Raw genomic sequence first — 13,000 nt, 5'->3', positions numbered from 1 at the left:
TCAAGCCCCCTCTGCTGTTGGACCCTCGGCCACCAGATGCCACCCTCTGGCACACCACACCTGGCTCTTCAGACCTGGGGCGTCCCCTTTTGACAGTAGCGATCATGAAACAAGGCTAGACTGCTTGGATCATTGCACTGACGTAGTGTTTTGTCCTCGTCATCCAAGTCAGAACCAACGCAGGAGAAACTATAGGTTTCCTCCCCACTCCCCAAAGAACACTCCTTGGAAAAGCCTTCTTAGAAAGGAAGTCTTAGAAGAAGTGAGAAATGGGAGCCCAGAGTCTCCAGAGGGATTTCAGGAGGGACAAAGTATTGAGGGGCTGCTGGGGACACATGCACCCCAGGTCTTGCCCAACCATCCCCACTATGTCCTGTGGTGGACACGGCCCTGCGGGGAGCTGGCCCTCTTGTGTGCAGGGTGGGGAGCTGATCGGGAGAGCAGGAGGGGGAGGACGCTGTCAACTCAGGTACACAAGGATTACTCAGAGAAGTCACAGAGCAAGGAACTGGCTCAGAGTCACGCAGGCGAGAAGCGGCAGGGCTGGGATGGGAAGAGGGTCCTCACCTTAGTCTCCCGTTCTTGCCTGATGGAGCTTCTGGCAAATCCTGCACGACGGTTCAGAGATGCTGCCTTCCTCTCATGCAGCAACTGCCAATGGAGGTCCCTGTAAGCACTGCAAGTAAGTTCAAATCCCAACTGCCCCACTTACTAGCTGTGTGACTTTTGGCAAGTTACCTTCCTTCTCTGTGCCTTTGTTTCCTCATCTGTAAAATGGGGCTAATGATGGAACCTGCGGAGCAGGGATGCTGAGAAGAGGAAACGAGAGCTTCCATGTGAAGCATGAAGCACAGACATTGACACACAAGAGCTCGATGAACATGTGGGCTGTTTCCCTAGTTCCTGGGGTGGACGAGGAGCAGATTTCCCAGCCCCGGCTTCCCCAGGAGGGGTCCTCAAAACTGGGCCTATCGACGTTGAGTCAAGCCCTGTTGAAAAGCTGCTGATTCCAAACCCATGCCCTTCGTGGTAAGTCCAAAAATTAAACGGTCCCTGAGCCCTCAGGGGCTAGTGAACACCCCCAGGGGATAAGGTGTAGCCGCTGGTCCAGCTGGGCCCCGCTAACCAGGTTTTACTTTCTGCCTCCATATACGAAAAGGGCAGGGATTCCACCGCCCCCCACCCCATATGCTTTGTAAATCTCCATGCCCCATCTCGAGGCTCCAAAGTGACCCCGCTGAGGTGAGTGGCTCTCTCCACTGAGAGTCATTGCCCTTGGGAGTCAGAGTAAAGGTGTGGAGGCTTCCAATCCCCCCCATGCACCCACTCAAGTCACCACTAAGGGAAGGCAGAGCCCCTTAGGGTTGTGGGCAGCTCAGAGACGTGTGCCCGGAGCAGGGCACCCCGGCGATGTTTAGACAGAGCCCACGGCTAGAATCTCAAGAAACCAGCTGTGAACGATTAGGTGATAGTCCCTCTCTCCAGCAAATACCTGTTCTTGGGGAGAACCAGCTCTTCAAAGGGGGGAAAGAAAGGTATTTCCTGAGCCTCACCAAGTGTCAGGCACTTTGTCGGTATCGTCGCATTCAAAATCAAAACCTAAAACCATCTTCAGAGGCATTCACTTCGTCCCACCGACTCAGTGGTCTGCATGAGTCACTACCAACCTCTTTCCTGCACTGAGTGTTCTCACCTCCAGGAAGTCCTTCTGCCTATCTAATCTGCCTCTCTCTTGCTGCAGTTTGAGCCCATTTTCTCTCCTTTGAGCCACAGTGGAAAGGGAGGAGAAGTCCGTCTCCTTTGTCTAATAAATATTCATATTCAGGGAGGATGTGTACTGAGGAAAAAGTGCACAGATGAAATGGCCCTGAGAAGTTAAACGTCAGGTACATCACTAAGAGCAGCTGTGTGATATGACAATGACCATTTAGCCTTTCCAACTTCATACTTGTTTTTTCAGTTTTCTGTCATATAATTCCATCTGATTATTTCTCCAGTGTCCTTTCCACATCCCTCTTAAAATGCATTGATGAAGGCTGGATCTAGCCCGGTTTTCTAATAAGGTGCCAAAGACTGAGTTCTTTCTGGTAAGAAGGATTGACTCCAAGGTGACTATAAATTCCACTCATTCATTCGTTTTCTCTCCCCCCACCAATTGTATTGTATGGCAGGCTTGCTGTATTCCCCTTATGGTTCACCGAGACCGCTGGGTCCTCTTCTGCAGGGCCGGAGTTTTACATCAGCTTTTTCTCCACGACTCACTAGGAGACCCAGATGCAGGGAGGTGTTCAGGGAGAGGGAAGCCCAGCCCTTCTGATGTCACAGAGGAGCCAGGTGCCACTGAGAGGTGCCACCTTTCCAACCTCTAATCTGGAGCTCTCCTCGCCAGGTGGAGTGGTCAGGTGATGCAGAGCAGGACGTTTGTGATTCTAACACTCCAGTAACGATCTCCACTGCACCACCCAGCTCCTTAAATCCATCACGGCCCACATTCTCTCTGACCTTCACAAGTTTGGACTGGGGAAAGAGCAGATCTTCAGCTCACCTAGTTCGTCTGCTTCTGATCACATCACATATTTACTGAGCCCCACCAGGCCCTACGGTTGGGCCAGGGACTCAGTAGTTAAGAAGGCCTGGTCCTGCTGGCCTGGGCCATATGGTCCTGAAGACAGAGGAGTAACCAGTTAATCAGTGAAGTGCAGAGAGCGTGTGGAGTGCCTGGGAGACCTGGGGGAGGAGGACCGCACCATGGGCTGGAAGTGGGGAGACAGAAAAGCTTCTTTTCTTTTTAAATTGAAGTGTAGTTGATTCACGATGTTATGCTAATTTCTGCTGTACAGCAAAATGATTCAGCAAAGTGATATATGTGTATACCTATATATACTTTCTTTTTTATATTCTTCTCCATTATGGTTTATCACAGGATATTGAATATAGTTCCCTGCGCTATAAAGTAGGACCTTGTTTATCCACTCTATATATAATAGTTTGCATCTGCTAACCCCAACATTTTTGAGAAAACTTCTTGAAGGACGAAACTTCTGATGTAAAACTTTTGAGAATAAATAGTCCCCAGCGTTTTTGTATGGGAAGGAAGAGCAGACCAAAGGAACAGTGTGTGCAAAAGCTTAGAGGCTGGGGCAGTATGATGGGGAACCTGCAGGTAGTTCCACCTGCATGGGGTGGAGAATTGACGAGAACAGTGGCAGGAAATCCTATGCTTGCAAAGGATTTGTAAGCTATGCCACAAGGGTTTTTTTTTTTTTCCCCCTTGGGCTTGTTATTCATTCATTTAACAAATCTTTATTGAGCACTTACTATATGCCAGGAACTGTTATAAATACTGGGGGTAGAGCAGTAAACAGAAAAACACATGATTGCTGCTTTCCTGGAGCTTATATTCTAGTTAAAGGTGTTACTATGCTCCTCAACACCAATACATTCAGCAACTGATGAGAAAATAAAACCACGATGCAATGAAAGGAAAGGACTGGGCAGAGGTTGGGGAGGATGTCTTTAGCTAGAGTGGTCAGGGCAGGCCTCCCTGAGGAAGTATTTGAGTTAATATGTGGCTGAGGAGGAGGCAGCCAAGTGCAGATATAGGAGGGTCTGCTCCAGCAGAGGGGACAGCAAGAGCAAAGGCACATTCATGGGACTGAGAGGATGGTCACTGCGGCTGAAGCCCACTGAGGAGGCAGGGAATCAGTCAGGCCTTGAAGACTATGGTCCAGAGTTTGGAGTCATTCAATTGCAACAGGAAACCATTGGAGGGTGATAAATAGAGGAGAGACCACTCTGGCTTCTGAGAAGAGAAAATATTGTGAGAGCGGAAGGGACAGCTGGGGGACTAGTTAAGGAGGTGTATCAATTAGCTATGGCTGTGTAACAAATTACCCCAAAATATAGTTTAAAGAACATAATTCCTCATGAGACCTCTGGTCAATCAAACCATTCTGATCCAGGCCAGGCTTAGCCAATCTAGTCTGGGCTCATGTGTTGGTGGGTTACCTAGTGACTTCACTGAGGGTTTGCTGGTCTACAACAGCCTTGACTGAGATGTCTAGTCTCTGCTCCATGCAGGTCATCCTCTAACCAACTAGCCTGGGCTGGTGCTCACGGTGGTGGCAACATTCCAGGAAGTGCACAAGGTCTCCTGAGACCTAGGTTCAAAACTGTCACACCGTCACTGCATGTAGTTTTCAATGGCCAAAGCAAGTCCCAAGGTCAGCTCAGGGTCCAGGGTGGAGAAGTAGACCCTGCCTATAGAAGGAAGGCACTGCAAAGTCAATTGCCAAGGGCCTGGACGTAGGGGGGAATAAAGGATTATGGCCATTTTTGCAATCAACCTACCACAAGAGGCTGTCATGTAGTTCAAGAAAGAGCAGTTGGAGGCTTAAAATACTATGATCATGGTGGAAGCAAAGAACTGAGGATACACTTTAGAGGTAGAGTTGATAGAATTTGTCACTGAATTGGAGGCAGGCATGAGGGAGAGGAGTCAAGGATAACACTTGAGTCATCCTTTGGCCAGAGTGACTGTTGGGTGTGCCTAAAATGAGCTGGTGGGGTGCCGGGGGGAGGGAGGCAGGAGCCAGGGATTCAGCTGGGGCTGGTTGGGTGGGAGACGCGGTCAGCATCCGTGATGCTGCTTTAGTGGTCGTGATGGGCCACTCCTGACAGGTAATCACAAGGAGAGTGATGTGATGAAGGACAGATGGGAGGGGCAAGCCCAGACGTAGGCTGTATTTGTTTCCTAGGGCTGCTGTAAAAAGTACCACGTACTGACTGGCTGAGAACAACAGACCTTGGTTTTCTCACAGTTTTCAAGGGCAGAAGTCCCAAATCAAGGTGTTGGTAGGGCCATGTTCCTTCTGATGCCTCTAGAGAAGGATCCTTCCCCCTCCTCGTCCAGCTTCTGGTGCCCCAGGTGTTCCTGGGCACGTGGAAGCGTCACTCCAATCTCTGCCCTCATCTTCACATGCTTGTCTTCTCTGTGTGTCTCTGTTCTTCCTGTAAGGACACCAATCAGATTAAATTAGGGCCCACGCTACAACCTCATCTTAGCCTGATTATATCTGCAAAGACCTTATTTCCAAATGAGGTCCCAATCCCAGGTTCCGGGGAGTTAGGACTTCAACGTATCCTTCTGGGGACACAATGCAACCCATAACACAGAGAGACCAAAAGTGAGGAGTTGGAGGCCCAGAGAGAGGCGGAGAGTTTCCCAGGAGGCCCTTGAGCTCATGCCAGAGTTGGCTCTGGAACCCACGCTCTTGACCCACTCCCTGACCTGGCCCTCCCACCACGCCCTACTGCCCACACTGCCCATCTCTGCCCAGTGGACGATCCAGAGTTTGGGTCCCAGGCTGTTGGCCCCAGGAGCAGAGCTGTCACTCTGCTGGGACACTCAGAGAGCCAGGGCCTCCAAGAGATTGTCCCCGGGCCCCCAGACCCTGGTTGCTGGACTTGCTTATCAACATGCAACCCTCTACACAAAGTGAAGTAATCTTAGCAGGAGGTCAGGCCCAGCCCCTGCTGTGCTGAATGCCACATCCTCAAGGGATTGCTTGGGGTTCCCAGACCCTCGAGCGGTGAATTGCTGTGAGAACCCCACCTCTCAGACCCCAGATGCTCCTGCAGAGCCAGGTGCAGGCTTCCCTGTGGCCCAGCACAGTTGGGAAGAGGGAGGGAAAATGAATGCTGGGAAGAGACTTTGCCCCACCCCAGCTGCTGGGGCCACATGGGTGCTCTCTGGGGTCCAGAGACCTCACAGGAACTAGGAATATCCAAGTCAGCTTCCTGACTTTGTGGGCAAATGAGCCCATGGTGAGCCCCAAGATAATGAAGAGAGGGAGAGGCTTGTCAGCAAGCTCAAGCCAGGGTCCACTGGCAGACAGCCCCACCTGCTGCACACCGTACTCTAGGAGCTTATAAACTCTGAAATGACCTCGTGCATGGTACCATTACATTGCATTTTCTGAAAGAAACAGACATATATACCAGGAACAGATTTACACGGGTACCATCCCCTGGTTTATGACAAAGGTGACACAGCAGTGCAGTGGGGAAAAGATGATCTTCTCCATAAATCAGGCTGGTCAATTAAATATCCATATGGAAAAAAATATTGACCCTCTGCCTCCCACCAGATGCAAAAATCAGTTCCAGATGGGTGCAGATTGTGAAAGCTTTTAGAAGAAAAGAAGACAGTCTCCATGATCTTGGCATAGGCAAAAAGATTTTCAATAGAACACAAAATAATAAGAGAAAATATTAATAAATTATAGGAAAAGCAGAGACTTCTGCTCATTAAAAGATATCACTAAGAGAGTGAAAAGGCAAGTGACCCAAGTGGGAGAAAATATTTCTGAGAAAGTGCTCATATCCAGATGACATACTTTTTAACTCCTATGTACCAATAAGAAAAAAGTAGGCAACTCAACAGAAAAATGGCCAAAAGTCTGACATAGACAATTCACAGAAATTAGCCAAGTGACCAGTAAACATAAGAAATTTCATTAGTCATCAGGATTGCAAATTTAAAATACTATGCAATACCACTAATACCCACCAGTGCCACTAATACCCACTAAAGATACTATGCAGTACCACTAATACCCACCAGTACCACTAATACCCACTAAAAATACTATGCAGTACCACTAATACCCTTGGTGACAGTACCAAGGGTAGGTGAGAATGCAGACGAACCAGCACTCACACCGCCACTGGAATGGTAACTTAACACAACCACTTTGGGAAACTGGCAATATCTACAAAAGTCGAATATACACCCTACCCACGGTCCAGTATTTTCATTCCTAGACACATGCTTAACAGAACTGTATACACATGTGCACCAAAACTCTGTACTAGAATGTTCATAGCAGCTTTATTCAATATAGCCAAGTTCTGGAATCAGCACAAATATCCATCAGCAGTGGAAAGGATAACTTGCAGTATATTCATATAACGGGATGCTGTATAAAAGAGAGAATGAACAGACATGGATGAATGAACCACCCAAACGATATTGTGCAAAAACAGCAAGATAGACAAGGCAACAGCTGTATACAGTTCCACGTATACAGCAGTCAACCCAGCAAAGGAATCTCCAGCCTTAGGAGTCAGGATAGTGGCAGGAGGGGCTGGAGGGGGCAGATGTTCACTGCTGAAAATTCACTGAGCTGTACACTTGGGATTTGTGTCTTTTATGCAGGTATGTTGTACTTTAATTAAAGTCCCTTTAAGAAAGAGTACACTAGCTGTTTTTGTAAGAGAGTTCTGGTTTTGTTTGCTAAAGACAATAAGAGCCTCAAAATGGAGACGGTTCAGGTCCCCTGCACCTGCAAGGTGAAGGTGGCAGGGGTTCAAACTTCCAGTCATAAGATAAATAAGTCCTGGAGATTCGTGTATAGCACGGTGACTATGGTTGATGATGGGGTGCTGTGTATTTGGGGGTTGCTAAGAGAGTTGATCTTGGAAATTCTCATCACAAGAAAAAATTACATTGTACACCTGAAACTAGTATAATGTGTGTCAGTTATATCCCAATTTGAAAATTTTGAAAAATAGAAATCAAGGAGCGCTTCAAAAGTGAGGCGGCTCACGTCCCCTCCCCTCCCGTCCTCTCCCGTCCCCTCCACAGCGGCAGTTCCCTCTCAGCACCACAAGGTGGAGCTCGATCACAGCGGAAGACCTGCACCTGCACAAGTCTGACCCGGCGGCTGGTAGAGCCCTCAGCCCACGAGGGACAGTTGGACCCTGGCACCAGCTTGAGCCCAGAGTGGGTGGGTGAAGCCCAGCTGTTCACACACCAGCTGAGGGCCCCTGGGCACATCACTTCTCTGAAGCTTCCATTCTTCCCCACAGATGAAGGCAAGAAATGCAATTTGAAACAACAATGAGGTATTACTTTATATCTAATGAGACAGGAAAATACTAGTTAGCTGGGGAATGCCAAAGTTGGCCCAGATATGGAAATGAAGGAAGCTTCAAACCTTGCTGTAGGTAGTGTAGGTCATTGCGGCCTTTCTTGGTGAAGTTACACACAGACGTTGCAGTGACCGGCAATTCTACTCCTGGGTGTATATTCCAAAGAAGTTCTGTCACAGGAGATACATTTGAGGGTGTTCACTCAGTGTTGACAGAGGTAGCTGAGTGCTGGAGGCCGTCCATGCGTGGGAAGGTGGATGGCAAAACGTGGTGGGTGGAAAAGGTGGAAACGGGATGAGATGTGACACAATAACCTTCATACAAACTAAAAATATGTATGTATAAACAGTGCATTGCTTATAAGAACATGTATAAATGCATTAGGACAGCTGGAATGGGATTAGGAAGGAAGGAAGGGAGGGAGGAGGGAAGGAAGGGAGGAGGGAGGGAAGGAGGGAAGGAAAAGAAAATGTAGCTGAGAATACCAAGTTTCTAGGGTGTTGTGAAAAGAATCTCAGGGAAGTTTCCATAAGTTTCTAGCACTTAGTGGGCGCCCCGTTAATTATTTTCTACTAGTGCCTTTATACATTAATGTTTATTGAGTGCCCACTGTGTGTCAGGCAATGTACTAGGCTCTGTAACACAATAATGAATAAAGAAAAAGAAAAATTCCTGCCACCATGGAGCTGACATTCTAGTACCTTTGAGTCTTATTCCACAAACTTGGGTGTAAAAGAAATGGCACATTTTCCTAAATTAAATTACTATGAACCCTTTTTGTGGATTAAACTTTGTGCCCCTGTCATGCTGGTCTGGTGGGAGATTCCATTTCAGTCGTCTGTGGGGTTCCCTCCCTCACACCCCCAGGGGCCCAGGACATTACCCAGAGCAGTACAGGGGGTGTGCAGGATTCCCGGCATCTGGTGTCAGTCTACACTGGTCACTGCTGAATCACTATGGGTCACAACCCACAAAAGCCTAACGAACAGTCAGCTCCACTGGCTCTGCACCAAGCTGGTTCAAGGGTTTCTGCTGGGAGGCCCCATGGCTACAGTCCTGCCTCCTGAGATGGGTCGCACTGCCATCTCTCCCAGGAAGGGCCCAGCACCTCCAAGGCACTGCCAACAACAAAGGTACTTGTGCCTCGAGGCTGTGCTGGCACTCTTTCCCCCGCCTATGCTTTCTTCTCACCCCCATGCTCACCTCAAAGAGCCCAGGCTTCCAGGCCAAGGCAGGCTGGCTGGCTGTCTGCAGATACCTGCTGCTCCTGGCCTGGCCACAGGTGACCAGGAGCTGGTCTCCTCCGGAAAGGTGTCGGGGGAGGGGTGAGGGCGGGGAGAGTCGCAGAGAGCCGGGCACAAAGAATTCTCAGCTTTTAACTTCTTCTCCAAGAGCACAAACAAGACACAAATTAAGATCACCAGAGATAGCCCTGACGTCATTCGTATTTCTAGGTGTTTATCCAACACACAATGGTTGAGCACTTACTGAATGGTGGGTGATGTAGGCACTTGGAGGGGGGCCTTCCGTGAGTGGTGTGATGGTGGGCGGGGCTGTGAAGAGGATGACCGCAGGGTGGCTGTGCCAGTCCAGGTTATCTGACTGCCAACAATAACCGACTCTGGCACACACACACACACAAGTGTGTGTGTGTGTGTGTACATGTGTGAACATGCATGTTTGTATGGCAGGTATACATGTATGTATATAATGCATGTGTATGTGTGTATGGCATCAAGTAGAGTCTAGAATCAACCTGACCACTTCCAGATCTGGTATCTATGCCTGAGATACCAATTCCAGGGAGAGGCTCTGATTGTCCTCTCCAAGGTCAGGGCCCCATCCCTTGGCCCAGGGAAGACAGAGCGTCCTTACAGATTGTTCCACCAAGTCCACACGCAGGGGGAGAAGGTAGTTCCCCCAGGGGATCTGGGGTACTTATCGGTTCTCTATTGCTGGGGGAGAGTCTCCTTCAAACAATAGCAAAGACTGATTGTCTCACCGTTTCTGTGGGTCAGGAATCAGGGAGCAGCTTGGCTGGGATGGCTCCCGAGGTTACAGTCAAGCTGTCGGTCAACTGTGGTCATCCGAAGGCATGGCCAGGGCTGAGGAGCCGCTGCCAAGGTGGCTCACTCGCGTGGGTGGCTGCTCGGTGCTGGTGGTGGGAAGGAAGCCTCGGTTCCTCTCCACGCGCATCTCTCCACAGGGCCGCTCGGGTATCCTGATGACATGGCACCGGCTTCCTCTGAGCAAGGCAGGAACCTCCTGTCCTTGATGCTTCCGCCTCCGAAGTCACACACACCATCACATCTGGTCTGTCTAATGTCTGTCAGTCACACAGCTCTGCTTTATTCATCGTGGGAGGGGACAACACAAGGCAGGGAGTCGAGAGTCATGGGGGCCATTGTGGGGACCAGCTGCCACAGGTGCCACTCAAGGAGGTAAGACAAGCAGAAATAACATGTTCACACAAGGATGATGCCCTTGGAGCTCACCATCTAGAGGAAGAAGGTAAGATGGCAGAGCCAATGAGTAACTACTCAGCTGAGGACAAACCCCTCCCAATAATGGAAAGAGGAACGAAGAGGAGGGTAGGAACCCAAAGAGGCAGCAAGTAACCTTGGCTGGAGGAATCAAGGAGGGCCCCCCCAGAGAAGATGACATTTGAGTTGGACCTTGAGCATAAATAGAAGCTCACCAGGCAGAGATGGGAGGAAGGGCAGTCCAGGCAAAGACAGGAGATGGGAAGTGAGTGGAGTCAGTTCTGCAGAAGAGAAAGCCTTTGAAACGACCCAAGGACTGCCTACCTGTGGGACACCTGCTCCCAGGCCTGCCTTGGCTTTCTGCTTGGATTCTCTGCTGGAAGTACCCACTTTCCCCAGCTAACTGGCCCCTCGGGGAGAGATCACAGGCCTGCCATTCCAAAAGAAAGGCTGGACTCTTAATGGGCACTTCCCTCCACCCCAACTGAGAACTGGGTGGGTGGGGCTGTGGGCAGCCAGTCAGGGCCCTACCAACCCACTGGGCCATCCTCAATCCCCCCACGGCATCCCCCAAAACACACACACAAATTCCCACTGGTTGCAGGCCAGCGGGATATAGCTTCAGCAGGGCCAGGGGAGCCGCTTTTCCTAAGGCATCCGCCTCCCCCAGGACGCATTAGGCAGGCTTCGCTGGTCAGAGCAGGGCGAGTCTGCAGAGAAACAGGCTCGGGGGGCCTCACATCTCCAGAGGGGAGGGGGCCATCTGGCCCCAGCTGTAGAAGCAATGAAAGGGGGGTACACAGTGGCCTTCTCGCCACCCCCCACCATGGCAGAAGGGAGGTGAAGGAGGAGGAAGAGGAGGAGAGGAAATTAAGATGCAGGCAGCGATGGCACTATCGCATCCTAAATAGTCAAGGGCCAGAGTCAAGTCCATGCTTCCTGCCGGCAGAGCCCAGCGCCTGGGAGCCAAGGGCCCCTCCCCACAGGGTCCCGGGAGCTTCAGGGGCTGCCACCAGGGACCCAGGCAGGAGGGTAGGGGCTGCAGCTCTGCCCACTCCCAGCACATGTCTCCTGGGCCCACACTGAACACAAGCCCACTAGCTGCAAAGTATTAACCAACTCTCAGATTCAGGAAAAATTCCCGTGGCCACCAAGCTTGGAGGGACAGGATTTGTCCCAGATCTGCAGAAACCTCTGAGGTGGAGGGTAAGGCCTTAAACAACTTAAACACTTAAACAACTCTGGGCACTGGCATGGAGAAGGGCAGGGCTTGCCAAACACACCCAGTTAAGAAGTTGCAGAGTCAAGACTCATCCCAGGTATTTTGTCGAGGAAGCCTTGCTCTCTCTTTAAATCATTCGTGGCCTAAAGCATTCAGTCAACTTGCAGCAAACATTTACTGAGCTCTTCCTATGTGACAAAGACTGCTCAGCTGTGAGATTCTGTGATGAGCAAAACCAGACATAATTCCACTACATGGAGCTTGCAGGTTAGTTGGGGAAACAGGCCTTAAGTAAGTTCAAAAGTACATAATTGCTAAGTGTGATAAGCTTTGTAAAGAAAAGAATGGGTTTATTCATAGAAAACAATTAGGGAAGGGGTGACCTCCTTCAGAGGGTGACCAGGGAAGATGCTTCTGAGGAGGTACTTTTAAATCCTGCTTAAGTACAGCAGAAATGAGATTAAATGAAATTAGTCAGGATCGATTAATAATGTCTGCCATGGCCACTGAATTAGGAAGTGGTGGTATGAATGCCAGATACTTGTTTCACCTGTTTTATGCCCTCACCTAGGATCCTTGCTACCCAAAGTAGAACTAGATGTAATTCTAATTCTCCTGGAATTCACTGTGAGATAGAGTGGATAAACATTTGCAGAAGAAGCCATGGTACAAGGCAGCTCACTAGTTTCATTAGTAGAAAAATCAAGGAAGTGAAATAGAAGCGGTGAGGGAGTGATCGATTGCCACTAGGGTGACGTTAGTGAGGCCTTGAAGGACATGGCATTTGGGAGCTTGTTGAAAAGAAGGCCCTCATTTTAAAGAGAAGAAGGTACTTAGCATCAGAGAATGTCAGAACTTCTCTGGCCTTGGTTGGAAGGACAGTTAATTCCTGCTCTGATCGCCTCCACATTCATAACAATCTCTGCTTGAAGATACTTCTCCACATGTGCTCAGAGTCTCACCACGGACCCTCAGTGAGAACCGACCTTCTTCCATCAGCCTCCCTACACTCAGCATCCCATCAAGTGGTCCATCAAGACAACTCAGGGCTCTCCACTGCTACCACAGCTGCGCAGGCAGCTTAGACCCCACCAGATGTAAAACAAAGTCCTTAAGAAGCAATTGTTGGGTCCATCTAAACACTCCTAGAGCAGCCTGCACCTACCCTTCACTGCATTTATCACAATTGTAATCAAGCCTTTCTGTGGCTCTTGATTCATGGCCTGTAAGTCCTAAGAGAATAGGGATGGTATCTTGGCATATCCGCCACTGAATCCCCAGTGCCTGGCCCATAGCAGGCCACTTAACAATTCTTTATTGATTGAGTGAACTGTTACAGAACAGAAAGAGTTGAGACAAT

This window comes from Eschrichtius robustus, chromosome 19 (genome assembly GCF_028021215.1).
Source record: "Eschrichtius robustus isolate mEscRob2 chromosome 19, mEscRob2.pri, whole genome shotgun sequence".
In the NCBI taxonomy this organism is placed as follows: domain Eukaryota; kingdom Metazoa; phylum Chordata; class Mammalia; order Artiodactyla; family Eschrichtiidae; genus Eschrichtius; species Eschrichtius robustus.
This window is presented reverse-complemented; position numbering follows the sequence as displayed.